This window comes from Pseudophryne corroboree, chromosome 2 (assembly GCF_028390025.1).
Source record: "Pseudophryne corroboree isolate aPseCor3 chromosome 2, aPseCor3.hap2, whole genome shotgun sequence".
NCBI classification, from domain to species: Eukaryota; Metazoa; Chordata; class Amphibia; order Anura; family Myobatrachidae; genus Pseudophryne; species Pseudophryne corroboree.
Window position 1 is genome coordinate 468135819 of NC_086445.1, and position 15357 is coordinate 468151175.

The 15357-nt window shown below is 49.1% G+C and overlaps 1 protein-coding gene across 1 annotated transcript in view; it reads right to left on the reverse strand.

The window, feature by feature from the left end:
* The window catches only part of LOC135028869 (E3 SUMO-protein ligase RanBP2-like), a 306830-nt gene that overhangs the window by 195873 nt on the left and 95600 nt on the right, over positions 1–15357 (reverse strand). The window lies entirely within an intron of this gene.

Below are 15357 nucleotides of genomic sequence, written 5' to 3' on the forward strand. Positions count from 1 at the left end.
AAGGACGCTCCTTGTACTTTCTTGTTATTCTGCAACCGAAAGGACTGCATTTGATAATGTCATGCTTTCTTAGGCTGTGAGGGAATATAAGGCAAAAGATCAGAATTACCAGCTATAGCTGTGGAGACCAGGTCCGAGAGCCCTTCTCCACACAATTCCTCAGCCTTGTAAGGTAAGCTTCCATATGCCTCTTCTAGTCGGCATCACCTGTCCACTGCATGTTCCACAGGAAACTTCTAGCAGAAATCGACATAGCGTTGACTCTAGAACCCAGTAGACTAATGTCTCTTTGGGTGTATGTATGTATGTATGTATGTATGTATGTATGTATGTATGTATGTATGTATGTATGTATGTATGTATGTATGTATGTATGTATGTATGTATGTATGTATGTATGTATGTATGTATGTATGTATATATATATATATATATATATATATATATATATATATATATAATATGAATTTACTTACCGATAATTCTATTTCTCATAGTCCGTAGTGGATGCTGGGAACTCCGTAAGGACCATGGGGAATAGCGGCTCCGCAGGAGACTGGGCACAAAAAGTAAAAGCTTTAGACTAGCTGGTGTGCACTGGCTCCTCCCCCTATGACCCTCCTCCAAGCCTCAGTTAAGATACTGTGCCCGGACGAGCGTACATAATAAGGAAGGATCTTGAATCTCGGGTAAGACTCATACCAGCCACACCAATCACACCGTACAACTCGTGATCTGAACCCAGTTAACAGTATGATGACCGTAGGAGCCTCTGAAAAGATGGCTTCCAACAATAAACAACCCGATTTGTTTGTAACAATAACTATATACAAGTATTGCAGACAATCCGCACTTGGGATGGGCGCCCAGCATCCACTACGGACTATGAGAAATAGAATTATCGGTAAGTAAATTCTTATTTTCTCTGACGTCCTAGTGGATGCTGGGAACTCCGTAAGGACCATGGGGATTATACCAAAGCTCCCAAACGGGCGGGAGAGTGCGGATGACTCTGCAGCACCGAATGAGAGAACTCCAGGTCCTCCTCAGCCAGGGTATCAAATTTGTAGAATTTAGCAAACGTGTTTGCCCCTGACCAAGTAGCTGCTCGGCAAAGTTGTAAAGCCGAGACCCCTCGGGCAGCCGCCCAAGATGAGCCCACCTTCCTTGTGGAATGGGCTTTTACAGATTTTGGCTGTGGCAGGCCTGCCACAGAATGTGCAAGTTGAATTGTACTACAAATCCAACGAGCAATCGTCTGCTTAGAAGCAGGAGCACCCAGCTTGTTGGGTGCATACAGTATAAACAGCGAGTCAGATTTTCTGACTCCAGCCGTCCTGGAAACATATATTTTCAGGGCCCTGACTACGTCCAGCAACTTGGAGTCCTCCAAGTCCCTAGTAGCCACAGGTACCACAATAGGTTGATTCATGTGAAACGCTGAAACCACCTTAGGGAGAAATTGAGGACGAGTCCTCAATTCCGCCCTATCCGAATGAAATATCAGGTAAGGGCTTTTATAGGATAAAGCCGCCAATTCTGATACGCGCCTGGCTGAAGCCAGGGCCAACAGCATTACCACTTTCCATGTGAGATATTTCAAATCCACTGTGGCAAGTGGTTCAAACCAATGTGATTTTAGGAACCCTAAAACTACATTGAGATCCCAAGGTGCCACTGGAGGCACAAAAGGAGGCTGTATATGCAGTACCCCTTTGACAAACGTCTGAACTTCAGGCACTGAAGCCAGTTCTTTCTGGAAGAAGATCGACAGGGCCGAAATTTGAACCTTAATGGATCCTAATTTTAGGCCCATAGACAATCCTGCTTGCAGGAAATGTAGGAAACGACCCAGTTGAAATTCCTCCGTAGGGGCCTTCTTGGCCTCACACCACGCAACATATTTTCGCCAAATGCGATGATGTTGTTTTGCAGTTACATCCTTCCTGGCCTTGATCAGGGTAGGGATGACTTCATCTGGAATGCCTTTTTCCTTCAGGATCCGGCGTTCAACCGCCATGCCGTCAAACGCAGCCGCGATAAGTCTTGGAACAGACAAGGTCCCTGCTGGAGCAGGTCCTTCCTTAGAGGTAGAGGCCACGGGTCCTCCGTGAGCATCTCTTGCAGCTCCGGGTACCAAGTTCTTCTTGGCCAATCCGGAGCCACGAGTATCGTTCTTACTCCTCTCCTTCTTATGATTCTCAGTACTTTTGGTATGAGAGGAAGAGGAGGGAACACATATACCGACTGGAACACCCACGTAGTTACCAGAGCGTCCACCGCTATTGCCTGAGGGTCCCTTGACCTGGCGCAATATCTGTCCAGTTTCTTGTTGAGACGGGACGCCATCATGTCCACCTTTGGTTTTTCCCAACGGTTTACAATCACTTGGAAGACTTCTGGATGAAGTCCCCACTCCCCCGGGTGGAGGTCGTGTCTGCTGAGGAAGTCTGCTTCCCAGTTGTCCACTCCCGGAATGAACACTGCTGACAGTGCTATCACATGATTTTCCGCCCAGCGGAGAATCCTTGCAGCTTCTGCCATTGCCCTCCTGCTTCTTGTGCCACCCTGTCTGTTTAGGTGGGCGACAGCCGTGATGTTGTCCGACTGGATCAATACCGGTTGACCCTGAAGCAGAGGCCTTGCTTGACTTAGGGCATTGTAAATGGCCCTTAGCTCTAGGATATTTATGTGAAGAGACGTTTCCATGCTTGACCACAAGCCCTGGAAATTTCTTCCCTGTGTGACTGCTCCCCAGCCTCTCAGGCTGGCATCCGTGGTTACCAGCATCCAATCCTGAATGCCGAATCTGCGGCCCTCTAGAAGATGAGCCTTCTGTAACCACCACAGGAGAGATACCCTTGTCCTTGGAGATAGGGTTATCCGCTGATGCATCTGAAGATGCGATCCGGACCATTTGTCCAGCAGATCCCACTGAAAAGTTCTTGCATGGAATCTTCCGAATGGAATCGCTTCGTAAGAAGCCACCATTTTTCCCAGGACTCTCGTGCACTGATGCACTGACACTTGTCCTGGTTTTAGGAGGTTCCTGACTAGCTCGGATAACTCCCTGGCCTTCTCCTCCGGGAGAAACACCTTTTTCTGGACTGTGTCCAGAATCATCCCTAGGAACAGTAGACGTGTTGTTGGAATCAGCTGTGATTTTGGGATATTTAGAATCCACCCGTGCTGACGGAGCACTACCTGAGATAGTGCTACTCCGACCTCTAACTGTTCCCTGGACCTTGCCCTTATCAGGAGATCATCCAAGTAAGGGATAATTAATACGCCTTTTCTTCGAAGAAGAATCATCATTTCGGCCATTACCTTGGTAAAGACCCGTGGTGCCGTGGACAATCCAAACGGCAGCGTCTGAAACTGATAATGACAGTTTTGTATCACAAACCTGAGGTACCCTTGGTGAGAAGGGTAGATTGGGACATGGAGATAAGCATCCTTGATGTCTAGAGATACCATATAGTCCCCTTCTTCCAGGTTCGCTATCACTGCTCTGAGTGACTCCATCTTGAATTTGAACCTTTTTATGTAAGTGTTCAAAGATTTTAGATTTAAAATTGGTCTCACCGAGCCGTCCGGCTTCGGTACCACAAACAGCGTGGAATAATACCCCTTTCCCTGTTGTAGGAGGGGTACCTTGATTATCACCTGCTGGGAATACAGCTTGTGAATAGCTTCCAATACTGCCTCCCTGTCGGAGGGAGACGTTGGTAGAGCAGACTTCAGGAACCGGCGAGGGGGAGACGTCTCGAATTCCAATTTGTACCCCTGTGATACTACCTGCAGGATCCAGGGGTCCACTTGCGAGTGAGCCCACTGCGCGCTGAAATTCTTGAGACGGCCCCCCACCGTGCCCGAGTCTGCTTGCAGAGCCCCAGCGTCATGCTGAGGACTTGGCAGAAGCGGGGGAGGGCTTCTGCTCCTGGGAAGAGGCTGCATGGTGCAGTCTTTTTCCCCTTCCTCTGCCCCGGGGCAGGAACGAGCGGCCTTTTTCCCTCTTGCCCTTATAGGGACGAAAGGACTGGGTTTGAAAAGACGGTGTCTTTTTCTGCTGAGAGGTGACCTGGGGTAAAAAGGTGGATTTTCCAGCCGTTGCTGTGGCCACCAAGTCCGATAGACCGACCCCAAATAACTCCTCCCCTTTATACGGCAATACTTCCATATGTCGTTTGGAATCCGCATCACCTGACCACTGTCGCGTCCATAACGTTCTTCTGGCAGAAATGGACATCGCACTTACTCTAGATGCCAGGGTGCAAATATCCCTCTGTGCATCTCGCATATATAGTAATGCATCCTTTAAATGCTCTATAGTTAATAATATACTGTCCCTATCCAGGGTATCAATATTTTCAGTCAGGGAATCCGACCAAGCCACTCCAGCGCTGCACATCCAGGCTGAGGCGATCGCTGGTCGCAGTATAACACCGGTATGTGTGTATATACCTTTTAAGATATTTTCCAGCCTTCTATCAGCTGGTTCCTTGAGAGCGGCCGTATCAGGAGACTGTAACGCCACTTGTTTTGATAAGCGTGTGAGCGCCTTATCTACCCTAGGGGGTGTTTCCCAACGTGCCCTAACCTCTGGCGGGAAAGGGTATAGTGCCAATAATTTATTAGAAATCAGCAGTTTTTTATCGGGGGAAACCCACGCTTTATCACACACCTCATTTAATTCATCTGACTCAGGAAAAACCACTGGTAGTTTTTTCACACCCCACATAATACCCTTTTTTGTGGTACTTGTAGTATCAGAAATGTTCAATGCCTCCTTCATTGCCGTGATCATGTAACGTGTGGCCCTACTGGACATTACGTTTGTCTCGTCACCGTCGACACTGGATTCAGTATCCGTGTCAGGGTCTGTGTCGACCATCTGAGGTAACGGGCGTTTTAGCGCCCCTGACGGTGTCTGAGACGCCTGAACAGGCACTAATTGATTTGTCGGCTGTCTCATGTCGTCAACAGTTTTTTGCAAAGTGCTGACATTGTCACGTAATTCTTTAATTACTACCATCCAGTCAGGTGTCGACTCCCTAGGGGGTGACATCACTAACACAGGCAATTGCTCTGCTTCCACATCATTTTCCTCCTCATACATGTCGACACAATCGTACCGACACCCAGCACACACACAGGGAATGCTCTGATAGAGGACAGGACCCCACTAGCCCTTTGGGGAGACAGAGGGAGAGTTTGCCAGCACACACCAGAGCGCTATATATATATATATATATATATACAGGGATAACCTTATATAAGTGTTACTCCCTGTTATAGCTGCTGTATTTATATATTAGATGCCAATAGTACCCCCCTCTCTGTTTTACCCTGTTTCTGTAGTGCAGGACTGCAGGGGAGAGTCAGGGAACCGTCCTTCCAGCGGAGCTGTGAAAGAAAATGGCGCTTGTGTGCTGAGGAGAAAGGCTCCGCCCCCTTCACGGCGGCCTTTTCTCCCGCTTTTTTCAGGAAACTGGCAGGGGATAAATGCATCCATATAGCCCAGGAGCTATATGTGATGCATTTTTTTTAGCCATATAAGGTTTTTATATCGTTTTTATTGCGTCTCAGGGCGCTCCCCCCCAGCGCCCTGCACCCTCAGTGACCGGAGTGTGAAGTGTGCTGAGAGCAATGGCGCACAGCTGCAGTGCTGTGCGCTACCTTATTTGAAGACAGGAACGTCTTCTGCCGCCGCTTTCTCCGGACCTCTTCGCTCTTCTGGCTCTGTAAGGGGGCCGGCGGCGCGGCTCCGGGACCCATCCAGGCTGAACCTGTGATCGTCCCTCTGGAGCTAATGTCCAGTAGCCAAGAAGCCCAATCCACTCTGCAGTCAGGTGAGTTCGCTTCTTCTCCCCTTAGTCCCACGATGCAGTGAGCCTGTTGCCAGCAGGACTCACTGAAAATAAAAAACCTATTTAAACTTTTACTTCTAAGCAGCTCAGGAGAGCCACCTAGCTTGCACCCTTCTCGTTCGGGCACAAAAATCTAACTGAGGCTTGGAGGAGGGTCATAGGGGGAGGAGCCAGTGCACACCAGCTAGTCTAAAGCTTTTACTTTTTGTGCCCAGTCTCCCGCGGAGCCGCTATTCCCCATGGTCCTTACGGAGTTCCAAGCATCCACTAGGACGTCAGAGAAATAAAAATAAGAATTTACTTACCGATAATTCTATTTCTCGGAGTCCGTAGTGGATGCTGGGGTTCCTGAAAGGACCATGGGGAATAGCGGCTCCGCAGGAGACAGGGCACAAAAAGTAAAGCTTTAGGATCAGGTGGTGTGCACTGGCTCCTCCCCCTATGACCCTCCTCCAAGCCTCAGTTAGGATACTGTGCCCGGACGAGCGTACACAATAAGGAAGGATTTATGAATCCCGGGTAAGACTCATACCAGCCACACCAATCACACTGTACAACCTGTGATCTGAACCCAGTTAACAGTATGATAACAGCGGAGCCTCTGAAAGATGGCTCACAATAACCCGATTTTTGTAACTATGTACAAGTATTGCAGATAATCCGCACTTGGGATGGGCGCCCAGCATCCACTACGGACTCCGAGAAATAGAATTATCGGTAAGTAAATTCTTATTTTCTCTATCGTCCTAGTGGATGCTGGGGTTCCTGAAAGGACCATGGGGATTATACCAAAGCTCCCAAACGGGCGGGAGAGTGCGGATGACTCTGCAGCACCGAATGAGAGAACTCCAGGTCCTCCTTAGCCAGGTTATCAAATTTGTAGGATTTTACAAACGTGTTTGCCCCTGACTAAATAGCCGCTCGGCAAAGTTGTAAAGCCGAGACCCCTCGGGCAGCCGCCCAAGATGAGCCCACCTTCCTTGTGGAATGGGCATTTACATATTTTGGCTGTGGCAGGCCTGCCACAGAATGTGCAAGCTGAATTGTATTACACATCCAACTAGCAAAAGTCTGCTTAGAAGCAAGAGCACCCAGTTTGTTGGGTGCATACAGGATAACAGCAAGTCAGTTTTCCTGACTCCAGCCGTCCTGGAACCTATATTTTCAGGGCCCTGACCACATCTAGCAACTTGGAGTCCTCCAAGTCCCTAGTAGGCGCAAGACACCACAATAAGCTGGTTCAGGTGAAACACTGACACCACCTTAGGGAGAGAACTGGGGACGAGTCCGCAGCTCTGCCCTGTCCGAATGGACAAACAGATATGGGCTTTTTTGAGAAAAAAAAAACACCAATTTGACACTCGCCTGGTCCAGGCCAGGTCCAAGAGCATGTTCACTTTTCATGTGAGATGCTTCAAATCCACAGATTTGACTGGTTTTAAACCAATGTGTTTTGAGGAATCCCAGAACTACGTTGAGATCCCACAGTGCCACTGGAGGCACAAAAGGGGGTTGTATATGCAATACTCCCTTGACAAACTTCTGGACTTCAGGAACTGAAGCCAATTCTTTCTGGAAGAAAAATCGACAGGGCCGAAATTTGAACCTTAATGGACCCCAATTTGAGGCCCATAGACACTCCTGTTTGCAGGAAATGCAGGAATCGACCGAGTTGAAATTTCTTCGTGGGGCCTTCCTGGCCTCACACCACGCAACATATTTTCGCCACATGTGGTGATAATGTTGTGCGGTCACCTCCTTTCTGGCTTTGACCAGGGTAGGAATGACCTCTTCCTGAATGCCTTTTCCCTTAGGATCCGGCGTTCCACCGCCATGCCGTCAAACGCAGCTGCGGTAAGTCTTGGAACAGACATGGTACTTGCTGAAACAAGTCCCTTCTTAGCGGCAGAGGCCATAAGTCCTCTGTGAGCATCTCTTGAAGTTCCGGGTACCAAGTCCTTCTTGGCCAATCCGGAGCCATGAGTATAGTTCTTACTCCTCTACGTCTTATAATTCTCAGTACCTTAGGTATGAAAAGCAGAGGATGGAACACATACACCGACTGGTACACCCACGGTGTTACCAGAACGTCCACAGCTATTGCCTGAGGGTCTCTTAACCTGGCGCAATACCTGTCCCGTTTTTTGTTCAGACGGGACGCCATCATGTCCACCTTTGGTAATTCCCAACGGTTTACAATCATGTGGAAAACTTCCCCATGAAGTTCCCACTCTGCCGGGTGGAGGTCGTGCCTACTGAGGAAGTCTGCTTCCCAGTTTCCATTCCCGGAATGAAACACTGCTGACAGTGCTATCACATGATTTTCCGCCCAGCGAAAAGTCCTTGCAGTTTTTGCCACTGCCCTCCTGCTTCTTGTGCCGCCCTGTCTATTTACGTGGGCGACTGCCGTGATGTTTTATCCCACTGGATCAATACCGGCTGACCTTGAAGCAGAGGTCTTGCTAAGCTTAGAGCATTATAAATTTACCCTTAGCTATATTTATGTGGAGAAAAGTCTCCAGACTTGATCACACTCCCTGGAAATTTTTTCCTTGTGTGACTGCTCCCCAGCCTCTCGGGCTGGCCTCCGTGGTCACCAACATCCAAAACTGAATGCCGAATCTGCGGCCCTCTAGAAGATGAGCACTCTGTAACCACCACAGGAGAGACACCCTTGTCCTTGGATATAGGGTTATCCGCTGATGCATCTGAAGATGCGATCCGGACCATTTGTCCAGCAGATCCCACTGAAAAGTTCTTGCATGAAATCTGCCGACTGGAATTGCTTCGAAGGAAGTCACCATTTTTTTTACCATGGCCCTTGTGCAATGATGCACTGATTTTAGGAGGTTCCTGACTAGCTCGGATAACTCCCTGGCTTTCTCTTCCGGGAGAAACACCTTTTTCTGGACTGTGTCCAGAATCATCCCTAAGCACAGGAGACTTGTTGTCGGGATCAGCTGCGATTTTGGAATATTTAGAATCCACCCCTGCTGTTGTAACAGTATCCGAGATAGTGCTACTCCGACCTCCAACTGTTCCCTGGACTTTGCCCTTATCAGGAGATCGTCCAAGTAAGGGATAATTAAGACGCCTTTTCTTCGAAGAAGAACCATCATTTCGGCCATTACCTTGGTAAAGACCCGGGGTGCCGTGGACAATCCAAACGGCAGCGTCTGAAACTGATAGTGACAGTTCTGTACCACGAACCTGAGGTACCCTTAGTGATAAGGGCAAATTTGGGACATGGAGGTAAGCATCCCTGATGTCTCGGGACACCATATAGTCCCCTTCTTCCCGGTTCGTTATCACTGCTCTGAGTGACTCCATCTTGATTTGAACCTTTGTAAGTGTTCAAATTTTTTTAGATTTAGAATAGGTCTCCCCTAGCCTTCTGGCTTCAGTACCACAATATAGTGTGGAATAATACCCCTTTTCTTGTTGTAGGAGGGGTAATTTAATTATCACCTGCTGGGAATACAGCTCGTGAATTTTTTCCCATACTGCCTCCTTGTCGGAGGGAGACCTTGGTAAAGCAGACTTCAGGAGCCTGCGCAGGGGAAACGTCTCGACATTCCAATCTGTACCCCTGGGATACTACTTGTAGGATCCAGGGGTCCTGTACGGTCTCAGCGTCATGCTGAGAGCTTGTCAGAAGCGGTGGAACGCTTCTGTTCCTGGGAATGGGCTGCCTGCTGCAGTCTTCTTCCCTTTCCTCTATCCCTGGGCAGATATGACTCTTATAGGGACGAAAGGACTGAAGCTGAAAAGACGGTGTCTTTTTATGCAGAGATGTGACTTAGGGTAAAAAACGGTGGATTTTCCAGCAGTTGCCGTGGCCACCAGGTCCGATGGACCGACCCCAAATAACTCCTCTTCCTTTATACGGCAATACACCTTTGTGCCGTTTGGAATCTGCATCACCTGACCACTGTCGTGTCCATAAACATCTTCTGGCAGATATGGACATCGCACTTACTCTTGATGCCAGAGTGCAAATATCCCTCTGTGCATCTCGCATATATAGAAATGCATCCTTTAAATGCTCTATAGTCAATAAAATACTGTCCCTGTCAAGGGTATCAATATTTTTAGTCAGGGAATCCGACCAAGCCACCCCAGCTCTGCACATCCAGGCTGAGGCGATCGCTGGTCGCAGTATAACACCAGTATGTGTGTATATACTTTTTATGATATTTTCCAGCCTCCTGTCAGCTGGCTCCTTGAGGACGGCCCTATCTATAGACGGTACCGCCACTTGTTCTGATAAGCGTGTGAGCGCCTTATCCACCCTAAGGGTTGTTTCCCAACGCGCCCTAACTTCTGGCGGGAAAGGGTATACCGCCCATATTTTCTATCGGGGGGAACCCACGCATCATCACACACTTCATTTAATTTATCTGATTCAGGAAAAACTACGGTAGTTTTTTCACATCCCACATAATACCCTCTTTTGTGGTACTTGTAGTATCAGAAATATGTAACACCTCCTTCATTGCCCTTAACGTGTGGCCCTAATAAGGAATACGTTTGTTTATTCACCGTCGACACTGGATTCAGTGTCCCTGTCTGTCTGTGTCGACCGACTAAAGTAAACGGGCGTTTTAAAACCCCTGACGGTGTTTTTGAGACGTCTGGACCGGTACTAATTGTTTGTCGACCGTCTCATGTCGTCAACCGACCTTGCCGCGTGTTGACATTATCACGTAATTCCCTAAATAAGCCATCCATTCCGGTGTCGACTCCCTAGAGAGTGACATCACCATTACAGGCAATTGCTCCGCCTCCTCACCAACATCGTCCTCATACATGTCGACACACACGTACCGACACACAGCACACACACAGGGAATGCTCTGATAGAGGACAGGACCTACTAGCCCTTTGGAGAGACAGAGGGAGAGTTTGCCAGCACACACCAAAAACGCTATAATTATATAGGGACAACCTTATATAAGCGTTTTCCCTTATAGCATCTTTTTTATATATTTCTAACGCCAAATTAGTGCCCCCCTCTCTGTTTTAACCCTGTTTCTGTAGTGCAGTGCAGGGGAGAGCCTGGGAGCCTTCCCTCCAGCCTTTCTGTGAGGGAAAATGGCGCTGTGTGCTGAGGAGATAGGCTCCGCCCCTTTTTCGGCGGCCTCGTCTCCCGCTCTTAACGGATTCTGGCAGGGGTTAAATATCTCCATATAGCCCCCGGAGGCTATATGCGAGGTATTTTTAGCCAAAAATAGGTTTTCATTGCCTCCCAGGGCGCCCCCCTTCCAGCGCCCTGCACCCTCAGTGACTGCCGTGTGAAGTGTGCTGAGAGGAAATGGCGCACAGCTGCAGTGCTGTGCGCTACCTTAAGAAGACTGAGGAGTCTTCATGCCGCCGATTCTGGACCACCTTCTTGTTTCAGCATCTGCAAGGGGGCCGGCGGCGAGGCTCCGGTGACCATCCAGGCTGTACCTGTGATCGTCCCTCTGGAGCTAATGTCCAGTAGCCAAAGAAGCCAATCCATCCTGCACGCAGGTGAGTTCACTTCTTCTCCCCTAAGTCCCTCGTTGCAGTGATCCTGTTGCCAGCAGGACTCACTGTAAAATAAAAAACCTAAGCTAAACTTTTCTAAGCAGCTCTTTAGGAGAGCCACCTAGATTGCACCCTTCTCGGCCGGGCACAAAAATCTAACTGAGGCTTGGAGGAGGGTCATAGGGGGAGGAGCCAGTGCACACCACCTGATCCTAAAGCTTTACTTTTTGTGCCCTGTCTCCTGCGGAGCCGCTATTCCCCATGGTCCTTTCAGGAACCCCAGCATCCACTAGGACGATAGAGAAATTATATATATATATATATATATATATATATATATATATATATATATATATATATACAGTGATCGCAAAATACGCGCTATAGCGCGTTTTTACGCGCTACAGGAAGAGACGTACCCGGTTTTAAAAAATGAGCGGGTCCCATAGGACGCGCTGTGTATCACTGCACCAATAGGAGACTCTGTCTTCCCATCCAATCACCGCCGCGCCTCCTCATCCAATCGCCGCCGCATCTCTCTATCCGCATGCACCCAGAAGGCCCCGCCCCCTACACCGCGCACACACATCACACCGGGGGCAAGATGCTCCGCTGAAGCTGGTCTTCTATAAGTCCTCTTGTGGCGGTGCGGCCCGCCTCCCCCCCTCTCCCGATCACCCGCTGGAGCCTCAAGGGAGCCGGACCGAGTGAGGACGCCCCCCCCGCCGATCACCCGCTGGAGCTTCACGGAGCCGGACAGAGTGAGGACGCCCCCCCCGCCGATCACCCGCTGGAGCTTCACGGAGCCGGACAGAGTGAGGACGCCCCCCCCGCCGATCACCCGCTGGAGCTTCACGGAGCCGGACAGAGTGAGGACGCCCCCGCCGATCACCCGCTGGAGCTTCACGGGAGCCGGACAGACAGTGAGGACGGCTCTGCGGCGCGCTACACACTGTGCTGCGGGGATGTTGAACGCCGGTGACCGGGGACTGTGCTTGCTGTGCGGAGGGGTGAGCTGGACTTACGGTGGCGGCAGGGGGGCTGTTCATATCGGTGGGATGGCGGAGATGGGGGCTGCATGGCGCCTGCAAACAGGTGTTAAACGCAACATTTTTGTGGTATGGAGTGGGGGTGAGGCGAGAGGGTGACAGTGCTGCTGGTCTCTGCAGCATACAGGACCCTTGATACAACCACTGGATTCGAGTCATGCTGCCTGTAATTTATGTGCTGACTGATCAACTTCAGTGACACTCACTGTGCTGTCTGCCTTTGTTGGTTACTGCTGGTTGCTGTTGGTTACTGCTGGTTGCCGCTGGTTACTGTAAAGGCAGCCAGCACAGTGAGTGTCACTGAAGTTGATCAGTCAGCACATAAATTACAGGCAGCATGACTCAAATCCAGTGGTTGTACCAAGTGTCCGAAGTCGTCATCAGGATGTTGGCATTTAGTATACCGACACCAGCATCCCGATCGCAGCAAAGCCGACAAGAGTGACGAGTGCAGAGGGTACCCTAACCTCCCATCCCTAACCCTCCGTTTCCCGCAGCCTAAACCCAACCCACCCCCTTAGTGCCTAACACCTATACCCCCCCCCCCCCCCCTCTGCAGCCTAACCCTCCCCAACACCATATCCTAACCCCCCCCCCCCTTCCCACTTGCACGCTAAACCAGTGGCGGCAGTGCATACTTCCCTTCAGGATCCTGACTGTCAGGATATCGTTGCCGGGATCCTGATCACCTCTGGATGCCAGTGTTGGTATTGTGGCTGCTGTCAGGATTCCGGCATCGGTATTACGGCTGCTGGGATCCCGACAGCCAGGATCCTGAATGCATACTTCCGATATGATAACAGCCCAGCAGCATTGTCACCCTCCCTCCCCCACAACACTTTTGTAGTGTCTAAATCCAGTCTGGGGCTCTATTATAGCGGCACCATAAAGCCATTACATATAGAAAATGTATTATTTAATAATGTTGTCCTGTTTTTTAATCATATAATTGTTAAGTGCTCTACCTGGCGCAATGTGAATAACGTGCTCTGCCTGGCGCAATGTGAATAATGTGCTCTGCCTGGCGCAATGTGAATAACGTGCTATACCTGGCGCAATGTGTGGCGCAATGTGTATAACGTGCTCTACCTGGTGCAATGTGTGGCGCAATGTGTATAACGTGCTCTACCTGGTGCAATGTGTGGCGCAATGTGTATAACGTGCTCTACCTGGTGCAATGTGTGGCGCAATGTGTATAACGTGCTCTACCTGGTGCAATGTGAATAACGTGCTCTCCTTGGCTCAGTGTGTATGTGAGGTTCTACCTGGTGCAATGTGTATAAGCGGCACTACTGTGTGGAATAATGTGAATTGGTACTATTATGTGACCACGCCCCTTCCCCACGAAGCTACGCCCCTAAAAAATTCCAGCGCGCCTTCGGCGCGCACTGTCACAGTTTTCAGTCTCAGTGCGGGAGAACCAATTCTCTTTCTGCCACAAGGTCACCAAAATGTCTAATTACATCTAAAGTGCGGGGTGTCCTGTATGCTACACAGCCCAGCAGCATCGTCACCCCATCCTCCCCCTTGCACCCCTTTTGTAGTGTCCAAATCAAGTTTGTGTTTTTATGTTTGAATCATTAATAAGACTAATTAAAACCTTCATTCCGATGGGACCCAGAAAAGGACAAGTAGGACCCCAATTTTTAAAAGTGAGGGGTCCCTGGGACCCACTTTTTTTTGGTCTCAGCGCGATCACTGTATATATATATATATATATATATATACATACATACATACATACATACATACATACATACATACATACATACATACATACATACATACATACATACATACATACATACATATACTAGGGTCAATACCATGGTATCCTTATCTAGGGTTTCAATCTCCGCTGATAAGGTATCTGTCCACGCTGCTACGGCGCTATAAGCCCATGCCGACACAATCGCCGGTCTGAGTAGTGTACCAGAATGTGTGTAAATGGACTACAAAGTACTTTTACTGCAAGCTATCTGCAGGATCCCTGAGGATAGCTGTTAAGTCAGCGCTACCTTTTGGGTAAACGTGACAAAGCTTTGTCCACCCTAGGGGAAGATTCCCATCGTATCCTGGCCCTAGTAGGGAAATATACTCCGAGAATTCTTTTTGGGAAGCAGCAGCTTCTTGTCTGGAGACTCCCGCTCTTTTTCTTCATGAGAGGAGGGAAATTTACCTCAGCTTTCTTCTCCTTAAAAATGTGTACCCTCGTGTCAGGGACAGATGAGTCATCAGTGATATGCAAAACATCTTTTATTACAATAATCATATATTGAATACTTTTCTGCCAGTTTTGGCTGTAACTTTGCATTATCGTAGTCGACAATGGAGTCAGACTCCGTGTCGATATCAGTGTCTATTATTTTGGATAGTGAGCATTGTGAGACTCTGAAGGTCTCTGCGACATAGGGACAGACCTGTGTAGATTCACTGTCTGTTCTCTAATCTTGTGTGCAATAAATTTACCTCAGCACTTTATTTCACATATCCAATCAGGTGTCGGCGTTGTCGACGGAGACACCACTCACACACACATTTGCTCCATCTCCTCCTTAGGAGAGCCTTTTACCTCAGACATGTCGACACACGTACCGACACCACACACTCAGGTAATGCTCATCTGAAGATAATTCCCCCACAAGGCCCTTTGGAGAGACAGAGAGAGAGTATGCCAGCACACACCCCAGCGCTACATGACCCAGGAAAAAACACAGCAATTTAATGTTTACCCAGTAGCGCTGTTATTATCTGCGCCGAATTATGTGCCCCCCCCTCTTCTTTAAAACCCTCTCTTCTACCGTGGTATAAGCAGGGGAGAGTCCGGGAAGGTTCCTCTCAGCTGTGCTGTGGAGAAAAACATGGCGCTGGTGAGTGCTGAGGGAGAAGCCCCGCCCCCTCGACGGCGGGCTTCTGTCCCGCTAAAA